At 40.7% G+C, this 15,231-nt stretch overlaps 2 pseudogenes across 2 annotated transcripts in view; both read right to left on the bottom strand.

Moving 5' to 3' along the window:
* The window catches only part of LOC311140518 (myelin-associated glycoprotein-like), a 42,184-nt pseudogene that overhangs the window by 26,031 nt on the left and 922 nt on the right, over positions 1-15,231 (bottom strand). The gene's annotated exons all lie outside the window — the stretch shown is intronic.
* On the bottom strand, positions 5,089-14,993 carry LOC311139249 (myelin-associated glycoprotein-like; annotated as a pseudogene). The gene is made up of 9 exons: positions 14,978-14,993; positions 14,728-14,841; positions 13,954-14,067; positions 12,533-12,793; positions 12,055-12,375; positions 11,682-11,763; positions 10,905-11,007; positions 10,422-10,523; positions 5,089-5,100 (listed from the first exon to the last, which is right to left on the bottom strand). The product of its transcript is annotated as a myelin-associated glycoprotein-like (transcript).

The following is a 15,231-nucleotide window of genomic DNA, read 5'->3' as shown; positions in this document are numbered from 1 at the left end:
GTATTTAATGTTTAATTAGTACCTTATTCAAAACCAGTAACACATTTTCCATCAATCCACAATCTTTCACTCACTATTCAGACATATCAGACCCACTTTTGAAGAGTGATGATTACTCTTTCACTATTACATTACTCTGATTTGATAAAGAGAAGTCATGACAATAATGCTACTGATCACAGCCTGAAGAGGAAGAAATTGGTTGCAACAATGCCTGATAAAGTATCAGTAGTGTGTAGTAATTGTGTCAAATGAATTTCAGTGTCATGTTGTGTAGTTGTAAAGTAAATGTGCATGTAGTCATAGATCAACATAATTGACAACTACTGCACATACTAAGATCTAACTGCAATTCCTCTAAAAACAATATTACTGTAATAGCCATCATGCCTTCTTGGTCTTCAGTGCAGTTTCCCATGACGTGTGTTAGTTATTTTACCCAGATCTGTTAGTTAGACTTGCAGAGTTTGACAACAGCTCACAGCACTCTGTGGGCCTCAGTTAACTTCCTCTTTACACCTCGAAAATGTGTTAAAGTACCCCCACCCTAAGGCCTTTATATATTTGTTTGTTGAGATCTTAATTTTAGGTAGCTTTCTACATGTTGGAAACTCGTGACCTCCGAGTTCAAATGAATGAGTTTACATGCGCACAGTATTCTGATAGTAGCTCATATCCCACTTAAGGTCTTATTCGGGATAAGATGTTTACATGCACCTTTGATATCTCACTCACGAGTATCCCTGTATCCATGAATAAACAGAATATTCCTAATTTAAGTATATGGGCTAAATGGAATAGTAACTGAAATATGGACACTGACTGTAGACCTCACGTAGCTTAATAACTCCTGCAGAATTATGCATTTCTTGCAGTAAAATTATACAACAAATGTTAATTTTGTCTTGGAACAGGAGTGGAGAAATATTATTTATTTATTTCAGCATCTCTTGAGAAAATGCAAATGTAATGCGTTATCTTTGACACTTATGGAAGCAGACAGTATTTCAACCACATAGAATATGCACCCAAGATTAACTGAAGTCTTATCAGCATTTTTACATTTTCCACAGGACTAATCTATCCACTGTTTTGGAGTTAATGTGTTTTCTCCCCGGTCCCTAAACGAAACAGACAATTGTACCGGTGTTAACTAGATTACTAATGCATGAATTCTATAAATGCAAGACATTATTCTGGTGAGCACTACATTATTTAGTCTTCTGGGGCAACAAGTTATGACAGAAGACAAGCTGCATGTAAAAATGGCCTACCAATGTCGGAAATTATAATATGGCCTACCAAATGTCGGAAATTATAAACAGAAATGTGTCTAAATTAGGGGCGAATGTAGCCAGTAGGCTATACGGTCCTGTACAGAGTATCAGCAAAATACATTATTATGGAATTACGGTGGATCGAACTGCGCAGATAGCATACAAAGTGATTTGTTTGACAATCAGATGAAGAAAAAAAAAATCACAACACACATGATGTGAAACTGGGCCTGCGCAGACCGCCAGCGAAAAACATCAGTCAATGGGATAAGATGTTTACATGCCACAGTATCCCATCTAAGAACAACATATCCCAAGTATATTATCCGGGTTTCTCATAACCGGGATGAGGATTTTTCGGGTTATTGTAAACGGGATATGATGTTTATATGCTTCAACTCAAAAACAGAATACATAAGAGTATCCCGAATAATAACGGGATATTGGTGTGCATGTAAACGTGGTCATAGACCTCTACACAAAAAGTCCTTGCTTGGCGGGCTAAATAACGAACAAACGCCACCTGCTGGAGGGAGACAGATTTTCCGCCGAGTTGGGCCTCTCTTCCTCTCTGGCATTACCTACCGGCTGGGCACATCAACCCTAGGCGATAGTGCAACACAGTTTCTAAACCCAGAGGCGAAACATCGCGAGACTTCCGGGAACGCTTGCGAAACAGACCAAACTGACCAGGCCGGGGTTTGATAAGTCAATGAGAGAAGTTCACAATTCAGAAGCTTTTTTAAACCTCAAATACACTACAAGTTTTACATTTCCTACATTGCAGGAAAATCCTACTGCAACAGGGTGATGATCAAATTAATATCCTACATCTGTACTTACATTTAACCTCTACCCCATGTTCCCTTTAATATATGTGTTGCTGCTGAAAAGTGGTGTTAGTTTCATGTCTCAAAAGTAGGCCCTGTGCTGCAGCAAGGACAGTATAGTGAGCTATTTTTACAATACCTGTTATTATAAGGGTCTCTGGATATGCCTTCCTTTTGGCTGAATTTCTGGAGGCCTAAGACACAACCTCGTGGCTACTCCTGCAAATGCCTTCCAAAGTCCCTCATCATTATGCACCAAACCACAGCTACTCACACAGTTGGTACCTAAACGAAAAGCCTTGTAGAGTTATTCTAGCCATTTTAAGTCATAGTCAAACTGAATGGAATTGAACAGAAATTGAGGGTAAACCTAAGTGGGTAAACAACATACTCAACTGATATATATATATATATATATACACACAATGCATTTGCCACAACCATTGTAATGGCACAAATATAAACCCAGTGCTGTGAAAAAGTGTTTGCCCCCTTTCTAAATTTTCTCTATCTTTGCATATCTTTTATACTGAATGTTATCAGATCTTCAACCAAAACCTAATGTTAGATGAAAAGGGAACCTGAGTGAACAAATAACACAACAATTACATACTTAATTCATTTGTTTCATAAACAAAGTTATGCAACACCCAATGCCCCTGTGTGAAAAAGTAATTGCCCCCTTACACTAAATAACTGGTTGTGCCACCTTTAGCTGCAATGACTCCAGCCAAACGCTTCATGTAGTTGTTGATCAGTCTCTCACGTCGCTGTGGAGGAATTTTGGCCCACTCTTCCATGCAGAACTGCTTTAACTCATCAACATTTGTGGGTTTTCAAGCATGAACTGCTCGTTTCAAGTCCTGCCACAACATCTCAAATGGGATTATGTCTGGACTTTGACTAGGCCATTCCAAAACTTCAAATTTGTTGCTTTTTAGCCATTTTCATGTAGACTAGATTGTGTGTTTTGGATCATTGTCTTGCACAATGACCCAGCTGCGTTTCAGCTTCAGCTCACAGACAGATGGCCTGACATTCTCCTGTAGAATTCTCTGACACAGAGCAGAATTCATGGTTCCTTCTATTAAGGCAAGTCGTCCAGGTCCTGAGGCAACAAAGCATCCCCAAACCACCACACTACCACCACCGTGCTTGACCATTGGTATAAGGTTCTTACTGTGGAATGCAGTATTTGGTTTTCACCAGGCATAATGGGACCCTTGTCGACAAAATCAAGTGTACATGAAAATGTTTAAAAAGCAACACATTTGTCATTTTGGAATGGCCTAGTCAAAGTCCAGACCTAATCCCAATTGAGATGTTGTGGCAGGACTGGAAACGAGCAGTTCATGCTTGAAACCCCACAAATGTCGCTGAGTTAAAGCAGTTCTGCACGCAAGAGTGTGCCAACATTCCTCCACAGCGATGTAAGAGACTGAAAAATAACTACAGGAAGCATTTGGTTGCAGTCATTGCAGCTAAAGGTGGCACAACCAGTTATTGAGTGTAAGAGGGCAATTACTTTTTCACACAGGGGAATTGGGTGTTGCAGAACTTTGTTAATTAAATAAATACAATAAGTATCACTTTTTTTGGGTTATTTGTAAACTCAGGTTCCCTTTATCTAATATTAGGTTTTGGTTGAAGATCTGATAACATTCAGTGATAAAAATGTGCAGAAATCAGAAAGGGGGCACTGTACATAAGCATTGTGGAAGCCTGCACATTGGATGTATAATAAACTCTTTATTGTATCACAAAAAAACAGCTGTATCACAACCATGGTGTCAAATGTGTTGGACCATATATCTTGAGCCATATTTTTGTGAACTATTAATGAATATCAACCAGCAGCATCAAATATTGAAGTTGTGTATGTTCTACCAATTACTTTTGGTTTGTTTTTGTTGTTATTGTAATACATTGAGATGCATTAAAAACTGAGGCGTTATCCCGGGATAAAATAACTGACCAATGTGAACCATATGCACAATTATTTTAATCTGAAATATGAACTGCTTTCATGCATTAGTGCAAAGACTGAAAAAAACAATTATACCAAGGGCCTGAATGTCAATGCAATATTTTATGTTACTTTATGCTGACTTTAGAAATATCTACAACTGTGCCTAATTGTGCTGACAGTAACACAGTGTTGTACTGTGCTACAGTTTACATTGTCTCACCACAAAATGAGGTTGTGAAATGGGGCAACTAAAGACATATACTGACTCTTAACTCTGGCCTTAACAGATGTTTTTACATTTCCTGCAGCCAGTAATGACAGACAATATTTTGATATATCTGTAAATGTGCTCACAAGTATCAGAGAAGAAGATCGCCACCGAACAGAGAGACCTGAGTGAGACAGGCAGAGGGCTGGTACACAGTAGAGAGAGGTAAGTTGATTTATAACAATATAATCAAGAGTCATTTAGCAGCATATTATGAAGTGATTAATCGTTTGTGCATTTGGTTAGCTGTTTACGGAAACAAATTGTATATTCTCTATTACAGCATAGATTTGTGTCTCATAAATATTGATTCCTTAAGTCCTGTTATAACAGAAGATAATGGTTGAGATCTGCACCGTGGCTATCTGCTGGTTCATAACAGCAACCTGTAGTCAGTGCATATGTATAGTATAATGCTGCATGACATGACAGAAGAGTCAAGTAACATGTTTTGGATTAAGATTATTGTCTTTGTAAGCTTTGGCTGGTCAAATGTAAATGTGTTACTATAAAAAAAGATATATAGAGCCTCGAGAGAAAGGTACAGAGTTCTCCATCTCAGTGACCCAGGACGTTACAGTAGAGGCTGGACAGTGTAAATTCACGTACCCAGGCAACATTACTGATTACGTACGCAGAGTCTGGTTCATAGGAGATCCACTTACACCTGTATTTGAAACAGATGCAGAGCTGTGCAGTGTTGATTGGCAGTTCCAGAGAGGTCCTAAAAGGTCTTGCAGCTTTTTACTCGAAGACCTGCAAGAAGGAGAAAGCGAGTATAGATTCAAGATAACATTGGGAGATGATCAAATGTATGTTTTTCCTGAGAGGGTGCGAGTCTCAGTGTCTGGTATGTAAGTAACTATGTCACCAAATATACTACTTTCACTGTCTTAAATCACGCAGCAGATTATAATGAGTATTACAGTATTTTTAAACAGGTCTTTGCTTGAGGAAAATGTCACCTTATGTGTCCAAGTCAGAATCAATGTAGCCTACACACTCTGAATTCTAATAATGTTGAATTGCAGCATATTTTGTCGCTGTTGCAGAACTACCAAACGATATTAATCATGTTCTTCACATCAAAGTATAATCTGCATGAAAATGTTTGAAAAATGAATTGTCAAAGTGTTCAAAATTCACCTATTCTGCTTAGCTCTAACTCAGAAGAAGCCTACTGTGGAGACACCCTCTCTCACAGAGGGAGAGTGGGCCACACTGACCTGCAAAGTATATGCACTCAAACTAAATGACCTGCAAAGATAAGAAGAAGATTTTGTTGGCATAGACTGGAGAGGGACAGAGAACCTAGGCATGTATTCGAGGATAATCCATCAACAGCAGAGAATGGGCTTCTACAGGAAGGTCAACATTACAGTGGAGAAAAAGTGACTTTAACTAAAATTTAAGAACATTCACCTTTCAGAGCATTCCCTCATTATCAAAATATAGTACAATGCTCATTCTTCAAGAGTCTCTGTTACGTAAAAAAAGTCATATCTCATGATGTTGAATGTAAAAAGTACTTATTTGTATTCCTTAGACCGTCCAAAGTTCCTGAATGGCTCTGTGTGTGTGGTCCAAGTAGAGGTCCTGAGCTGTGTATGTGTCAGTCAGGGGGTTCCCTTACCATTGGTTGCTTGGCCAATGTTAGGGGTCTATATTAGCTACAGTGTCTCCAGGAGTGCCCAAACCGTGAACAGCACCATCACCATGTCTGCCTCAAAATACAAGAACAGCAGTGTGGAGTGTGTCAGCAGAAATGTAGTTGGCCAGATAGAGATGGAGGTCCCCATACTACACCAAGCTGAAGGGAGCCTGACACATAAGCACTTCAATATACTGTGACGTGCTGTGTACGTATAGGACTAGTGTTACATTTTACAATTTGAGTGAAGAAGAATCACCAATTAATTTCTGCTCAAATTCAGCTCAAATCACACAGACATAGAGGATGATATTTTCATAGTCCAAAAGTTGTGTCAAGTGCAAAATTCACCATTAATCTCATTACAATCTGGCAGTGTGATTTAATTGTAAACTTTTCTTCAACAATGTGTGTTCTAAAGAGGCGACTGCTTATTATATGTTGTTTATTCTCAGTTTATGTAGAGTTGAATAAACTGTAGTTTCATAATCACCTCTTTATAAAGCACACTGTTTCATGGTTCGGGCTAGGCCCTTTAGTTCCTGTGAAGGGAAACCTTAACGCTACAGCATACAATGACATTCTAGACGATTCTGTGCTTCCAACTTTGTGGCAACAGTTTGGGGGAGGCCCATTCCTGTTTCAGCATGACAATGCCCCCGTGCACAAAGTTCCATACCGAAATGATTTGTTGAGATCGCTGTGGAATAACTTGACTGGCCTGCACAGAGTCCTGACCTCAACCCCATCGAACACCTTTGGGATGAATTGGAATGCCGACTGCCAACCAGGCCTAATCGCCCAACATCAGTGCCTGACCTCACTAATGCTCTTGTGGCTGATTGGAAGCAATACCTGCAGCAATGTTCCAACATCTAGTGGAAAGCCTTCCCAGAAGTGGAGGCTGTTGTGGAGGCTGTTATAGCAAAGGGGGGACCAACTCCATATTAATGCCAATGATTTTGGAATGAGACGTTCGACGAGCACTTACTTTTGGTCATGTAGTGTATGACAGTTACCACATTTGCATCCACAATTTTTATGCTAGTAAAGTCATACCGTATAAAAAAATTATGACATCTATGATGGAAACAGGAAGTTTCGATACAATTTTATAAATGCAGGCAGATCATTTGTTCGTTCGATATGGTGAGATATTTTTGTGTCTGTAACATTCATTATGCGAGAAATGGCAGTGGAAACGCCTTCATGCGCAAATATTGAAATAATATCGAAGTTTAAACATGGGAGTCAAGCAATGATATGGTGTGTGGTCCTCCACTACAATTCTGGAAACCATACAGTTTATTAGGCTACAAATTAAATAAATTATGAACCTCACAGGGTGGTGAAAGTGTACGGTTATCTTGATGCTACTTTCCAATAAATATCGAGGGTCTTATTCTGGTGACATGATCGATGCTTGGCTGCCGTTTGACAAATACAAATATTCTCACTCTTATCCATAATAATCTCATCATGTAGACTAGCCTACCAGCACAGCCTACCACACGGTATCTGCGAGCTGTTAGCTAAAGTGCATGTGCTAAGATCAGAGTAGGCACATTTGCTATTTAACGCAACAGTTTGTGACAAAACTATTAGTAGAATTATTAGGTACATGACAGCTTAAGTGAAAAAGTACATTTTGTGTGCACTATGTCATCAAGCACCGATTATATCTGCAACAAGTCGGTCTGTATCACGTTTCAGGAGAAGACACAGATGCAGACAGCAGCGAAGTAACAAAAGTTTATTACAAAAACAGGTGGCAGGGAAAAGACAGTTAAAGGGCAGGCAGAGGTCAGTAATCCAGATCAGTGTCCAAAAGGTACATAATGGCAGGCAGGCAGGGTCAGGGTCAGGGCAGGCAGAATGGTAAAAAACTAGAAAACTAGAAAACAGGAACTTGAGCAAGACAGGCGCAAGGGGAAACCGCTGGTAGGCTTGACGAAACAAAAGGAACTGGCAACAGACAAACAAAGAACACAGGTATAAATACACTGGGGATAATGGGGAAGATGGGCGACACCTGCAGGGGGGTGGAGACAATCACAAAGAAACAGATCAGGGTATGACAGTTTGGTAGAAACGTGCACATTTCATTCCGCATGAAAATCTGTCGCCAATTGGATGGAAACTTAGCTAGTGGGGTAAAGAGTAGAACTAAAGTAGAATAGTGTTGGATAAGTTAAACAAAGTGTTTTCGTACCAATTAATTTGTATCACTTCCCATAGATATCCCTGGGTCAGAGAAAAGGGATGTTGCAGTCTTTTTCTGGATAATCGTTGGCCTGTCCCTCAGCCTTAACGTGGCCCTCCTTGTCTATCTGACCAGTCCTTGTAAATGGTAAGACAACATTACAACCCCACAGTTTCACACAAGGGGACATTTGGCATAAGGTTAGGAGACAAAAAAATCTTATTGTTATATTTAGCTTTCGTATTTTATCAATACGTTATGCAAGGCAGGACTGTCAGAGAGGTAAATTATAATCAAGGAAAACTTTTTAGCTCTGTTTGGCAAACTGAAAGTTGAAACCAAAGAACGTGGCCTAGCGGTTAGAGAGACGAGCCAGCAACCGCAGGGTTGCCAGTTCGAATTCCAGGTCCGATGGGAAAAGTCTGGTGGGAAGTGAGCTGGTAACCGGAGGGTTGCTGGTATCAAATCCTTGATGCAATTGTCTGCCGTTGTGACCTTGAGCAACCCCCCACGGCACCCAGTGGCAGGTTAGTTTCTTTCGTCATTAATTTTGTTCTGGAAGCAGCTCTGCAGAGTGGTCACTAGCTGACATAAACCGAATTAACCCTAACCTTAACCACATAGCTAATCCTATTGCCTAACCCCAACCTTAAAATTAAGACCAAAAATCTTTGCAGCTGACCCATCTAGCGGAATTCGCTCCGTTCTGCTTCCAGGGCAAGATTCATGACAATAAACATCAACTTGCCGCACAGTGTGGCAGCCCCCCCACACCTCTCCCGAATGTTTATGTATGTGTGTCTTTCGGAGGGGTTGGGTTAAAAGCGGAAGTCAAATTTCAGTTGGACCTTGTGTGCAATTGACCAATAAAGTGATCTTAATGTTAAAAAATTGGTTGCAACTTACTGAACAGTAGATGCTTCCTTTTGTTACTATTTTCAGAATTGCACAAATTGGCTCTAAAATCATCTCAGATAACAATGTTTTTGTGACTTAAATAGCAAAAAGGGTGAAAAGAAGAGAGCTAAAGAAGAAGATAGTACCTACATCTCATTGGACAAGGCAGACGTGTCTCCCGAATATGACATCATCTCTCCGAATCCCCAATGATCCTCTGCTTGTGATAAACTTCTATTTTATTTTAGCCTTTCGTTCAGAGGCTTGATTTTGCTATTTTATTTCAATGTAAATTATTTTCTATTACTATAAGTTTTTTTTTTTTGTGTGTGAGCGCTGAAAGCATTTTTATGTGAATGAATTCAAACTTTTTCCGGAGGAATTTCTCAGGATTTTATGCAAAAACAAAAAAGCTACATTATAACCGAACAATGTTGTATTTTATGTAAAAGCACTTAAGGAAGCTACAAGTTTTTGATATCTTCCTCATGTTCAACTATTTTAATCAAAATGTTATATAGATAATCAAGGCACCACAGTTGCAAATATTGTTAAGTGAAATGGTTTTTAAAAAAGCTTTGTGGGATGTAGCTACTGCAAACAATGAGGGGTGGTGTGGGAGGAATAACTGTCACATACTGTATCAATAAAGTAATACTAATAAATGGAGATATTGAACGTATTCAGGGTGTATTTTCCTTAATGTTTTGGGTATGAGAGTACAGATAACAAACTATATAGATAAACTGAGCTGGTCACATTCTCTGTTGTTTACATTATTTTTCATTTGTTTGGAACCAAAGAAAGATGGCTTTGCTTGAGGCGGGATGGACTTGTAAAATAAAAGAGAGTGATCAAACATCATTAGAGAGCTCTTATTGTCATTAAGTAATAACAGTGCTAATTTGCAGAAAGATTGCAGAATTGTGATCGGAATTATTATGTCAAAGATCACAAAACTAATAAGGAATACCACCAAATAAAGAAAGTACAAATCTGCTTTACAACACAGTATGTGACAAACAAATTAGATAAGACATGAACAACGCTTCTCCATTTTGTTTCCAGGTTTAGAAATAAATAACCCCCCATGAGGCGTTCAAGAGAACCGATGACAGTAAGTGTTACTAACCGGATATCAATATTGGCATGTCTCAATGTTGGGTAACACATCTTGAATGCTCTGCCATTAGGTCTAGTGACTTAACCATGTCAGAACAATTACATAAACTGGGCCAAATGGTAAATCGTAATATTGTAGATTAGGGCCGAATTTGGGCGATCATATAATTTTGCTGTCTGGGATGAGTGAGGGATGCTGTCTACCACTGAGACCTGGAGTTGGGATTGGGTGGGGTTGTTTAGGAACCTATCCGTGCTCTCCTCTAGAATGGAGGTAAACTTTGAGCCCAGAAGCTCTGTCTTTAGCTGTGCAAGAGTTAGGGAAGAGAAAAAGAGACAGAAGAACCAGAGAAGCGATGAAGCAGAAAACAGTGGTTTGGAAAGGCTATGGTCGCAACTACTCCAGTGGTACTGTGATAGATAGCTACATGGTACTGGGACTCTCAGGCTAGGTCAGTACTTGGCTGGGGAAGTTTACATTTTCTCTTTAACATAAGATGTCATATAGGTTTTGATAATTTATGAGTATTACATGGATTGAACCTTACTGTACATCAAAAAAGGGACATTAATTGAACGGGTATAGTATAGTATCAGCATCAACAACGGGTCAGATATCATTCTCGTGTCTGGGACAGATCTGAGATCATTATCATCATTATAGTCATCATCATCAACATGTCTCACCACTTTCTTCCTCAAACATTGTTTGTCCTTCTTGACTGTGCTGTAGTACAACTCTGGGTTCTCCAGTTTAGACACTAGGTCATGCCCAGGGTTGCCATTCTCTCTGGGGGGTGGAGTCACAAGATCAGACTCGGTCTCATGCCACTAACTAACTAACTCAGGGCGACACTCCACGCCTGGGCATCCATTTTAAAACAAGGGCCTGTTTCCCAACACAGTTAACAATCTACAGCCCTATAGTTCATGGTTTTGGTTGACGTTCATGGTTGTGGTTATCGTTTCATGATTTTAGTTGCGGTTGAGCTGACACGGTCTCTTGGAGCGACTATCTGTAAAAGCTTTTGTCGGAATGTGATGTATTGCTATAATGCTGAAGCACCTTAGTTAAGTAGGCTACCGTGGTTGTATTTTTAGCTAAGCAAGTCAAGGGTCCAAAGCAGTATCGAAGCAGGGAATAGAGCCTGCAAACTATAGGCTACGGTTAGTCCGGCTTGCTAACCCTACTCCACCAGGCAGCCATTTTGGATCTCCATCTAAGAGGATTTCAGAAAGGGGACTAGTGATAGAAAATTAATTGAACTCGCTCTGGCGTTAGCAGAACTTATGACCATGATTCTCACATCCGTCCATGGATCAATCATTCACTCATGAATACACAGAGGTGTTTTAGAATGGATAGCTAGGCTGAAGTGTTTCCTTATCGTCAATTCAAACAGGAAATTACTACCTGTAACTCACATCGACTCCTGTCACAGTTAGTGAAGGGTGGATACTCACTTCTTGTTGTTATGGCCCACATATCTCACTGCTGCGATGATGAAGGCGATGACAGCCACTCCACCGATTGTGCCAACAATCACTGCCATCATTTACTTCTCTAACATCGGACAAGAACATCATATTGAAGATACAGAAAATACTGTTTCGCTAGGTCATGGTACTAAAATATAACTTATTTACATTCAAGATAATGCCATTACCATATCAAGCCAATGGGGTGTCCAGTTTGTGGTCTTACTTATACAGTCAATCTAGATATCAAAGAATGGTACTACACTTCTAATTTCAGTTCAATCTCTCATGTATGCTCGGCTATACAATGTTTTGCATTTTAATGGTATGCTATTTGTTTCTGTGTTTAACCATAAACCTGAACTTGTGTACTTACTCTCCTGCTGCAACTCCAGATGAAAGCTCTCCGACCCGTACATGTTGCTGATGCTGCAGTGCACATTGACAGCGCTGTTGCCCAGGCGCTCACCCTTCTCCCGTAGCTTGATCATGCCCGTGGACGTGTGGCCGTCCGTGTGCGTGTAGTAGATGTAGCGGCCGTCCGTGTCGTTGATGGTGATGTTCTTGTCGGGGAGGTAGAACTCGATGGTGGGCTCAGGGTTGCCTGTAGCCATGCAAACACACTGGACACCCTCACTTACTACCGTGCACTTGGACTCTTCCAGAAGGACAAGGGCATCTGAAGAGAGGGTGGAGGTAGAGGTGTGACTGATATGTAGAGTGGGATGGGATGGTGTAGTGTTGTGTAGCGTAGTGTGGTACAATACAATATGATACTATACCATATGATATGATACGATATGATACAACATTACATGATTTGATGACCCACTCACATTCCACAGTGATGTTGAGGGAGCTGCTGGCTCGTCCGTGTTCGTTCTCTGCCAGGCAGCGGTACTGTCCGTCTCCCTGAGGGGTAAGCTCCAGAAGCTCCAGCACAGACACCTCTTCAGCCGTGATGGTGCCCACCAGCTCCCCGTCCTCCAGTCAGGTGAGGGTGGGCGCGTGATTGCCTTGGGTGCTACATTGCAGGGAGATGGCGGAACCTTCCAAAATGTTCAAGGAGCCGTTTACCACTGGCTCACTGGGAGGGTCTGCAGGGAGGACAGAGAATGGATGAAAGGTAGAGTGATGTGAGGAGAAAGAAAGTAGTTGAACAATGGAGTACGTTAAAGAGGATAAATCGTACTGTGTATAAACAAGAGAAAGAAGTTATGGGCCAGGTTTATCACATAACTAATACGTCAATATACTGACATATAATAAATATGTGTCTCGTTTCAGGAAACTAGGCATTTGTCACGCGTCACTACTTCACAGGAGAGGCATTTGAGCGTAAAACATTTTATTTTAATTAGTTTTTTGGCAGAATTGCCTTCTGGAACATGTGAACTTTCATGTGCCATAAAAACAAACGTGTAGGCCTTCTGTAAATATGAATACAATTGATAAAAAAACTAGCCTAGTTGGTTTAGCCACGGAAAAAGACAGGAACCTTCCCACTAGCCATGATTGGCTGAGATAATGGTTGGGCTGGGCATGCGGAGAGATGAGTTCGGATTGGTCTGCCATGTAGCATGCTTCTGTGTATAATGAGCTGCTCAGTATGTTTAGGTAATCCTTTCTAACTCAGATTTGTTTAAAATATAGCTCTCCACTTTCTGGAGGACAGAGTTTTGAAATCATTGGAATGCCCAGTGGAAGCAGAGTATGATCGCTAAGGAGATGGAGAAAATTCTGGCATTTGATTGCAAATGCGGAGGGATTCGAAAAGAGAACACAGAAGTCCGTTGCATAAAACACCAGTCTCCAGATTACAGCTTCAAAACTAAGGGCAACCATGGCATCCATGACAGAGAGGGAGAAGCTTTCATCCATGTACTGTATATGGGTAAGAGAGTATATCTAGCTACATTTTCAGATATTATATATTTTTAATTTTGACAGAAAGTCGTTTTCATTGCAAGTTAAAGCGTACTGTTAGCTAGCTAGCTAACATTAGCTGTCTGGCTGGCTGGCTCGCTAGCTAACGTTACCTGTATGATCTGTGTAGTAATATTATTTGTGACTCAGAGCCATTTACATTGCTAGTTATAGCCTACTTTTAAGTAGCTAGCTAACATTTAACCTTGTTGGTCAGCATTTAGCTACCTGTAGATTCATGCAGGGCACTAACATTGTGAGTTGGGATTATGGTTAATTGTCTAAACAAATGGTTACACTGTGCAAGTAACCATTTCACTGTACCATTTACACTGTTTGTATCCTGTGCATCTGACAAATAAACTGTCCACCTCGCAGTGCAGCGTCACCGAGCTGCCCTCCATCACCTCCGTAGATACGTTCACCCACACCGAGCGAGGGGCATCTGGGGTGAGAGGAAGGGGAAGGTGGGGTTAGACTTGTAAAAGTGACAAGTGTATAACCTGGTTAAACCAGACCCAACACTGCACTCATCATTGTTTCAAAGAAAAACAAAGATGAAATGTCGAAAAACTGGTTTGAATGCCAGGCTAACATACACTATTAGTACCATGTCATAATCATGCAATATATTGCTAAATCAAGCTGCTATCCTTCTACTGTAGATGGAGAATAATGGATGACTGCAGATATTGACAATGGTTCTACAATGTGTGCGTCAGAAATATATATTGTAAAGTGGTTGTCCCACTGGCTATCATAAGGTGAATGCACCAATTTGTAAGTCGCTCTGGATAAGTAAGAGCGAAATGTAAATGTAAATGTAAATATGTGTAACACTGCTACGATTACATTTGGCGTAGTCAGCAGAATGAGTTATTCTATACTATAATCCCCCACATTACATAATGTGTCCCCTGTTGTGTCCAAATGACACGCTTCTCACAGAATTTGAGGATTCAACCTACAGGTTCGGTGACAGGGTGGTGTTGGGGTAGTAGACCAGCAGCTGGCCGTTGTGCATGGGCCTGGGGGTGAGCGTGCTGTGATGCTCTCTTCCAAGTAGTCTGAGGAATACTCGGGTTCAGGCAGGTAGTCTGTGTACATCCATTGGAACTCTGGGCTATTCTCTGGACAGTTGTCTGGAGCATACTGTAGCACGTCAACTCCAGATTCTCGTCTGCGACTATCTCCTCAGGGATGTCAATGCTGGGCTGGTCTGGGGGACAGAGAGGACATCGTGAATGAGTTAAAATTCACCAATTCACAATATTTACCTATTCTCATTAAAGCTATACTAATTATATTCACAGCTAGGTCAATCCTAGCCTGGTGCCAGATCTATTTGTGCTTGCCAACTCCTATTGCCATTGTCAGGCCATGTCATGCCAAACAGTGTCCACAGTAGTTGGCAAGACAGCCCAACAGATATGGTACCAGGCTAGGGAAATCCAGACCATAAATGTAACACCTACGATTGTAAACAATTGTAAACATAGTTTAAAAAAAATTGCCTCTCAGTGTCTCTCAACAGGCTTACCCAGCACCTTGAGGTTAGAGAAGTCTGGGTAGGTGTAGATGTTGGCACCGCCCAGGTCGGCACGGAAGT

This window comes from Coregonus lavaretus (assembly GCF_964263955.1).
Source record: "Coregonus lavaretus genome assembly, chromosome: 13".
Classification (NCBI taxonomy): Eukaryota; Metazoa; Chordata; class Actinopteri; order Salmoniformes; family Salmonidae; genus Coregonus; species Coregonus lavaretus.
The sequence above is the reverse complement of the archived record's forward strand: the minus strand, read 5'-3'. Positions and strand labels throughout refer to the sequence as shown.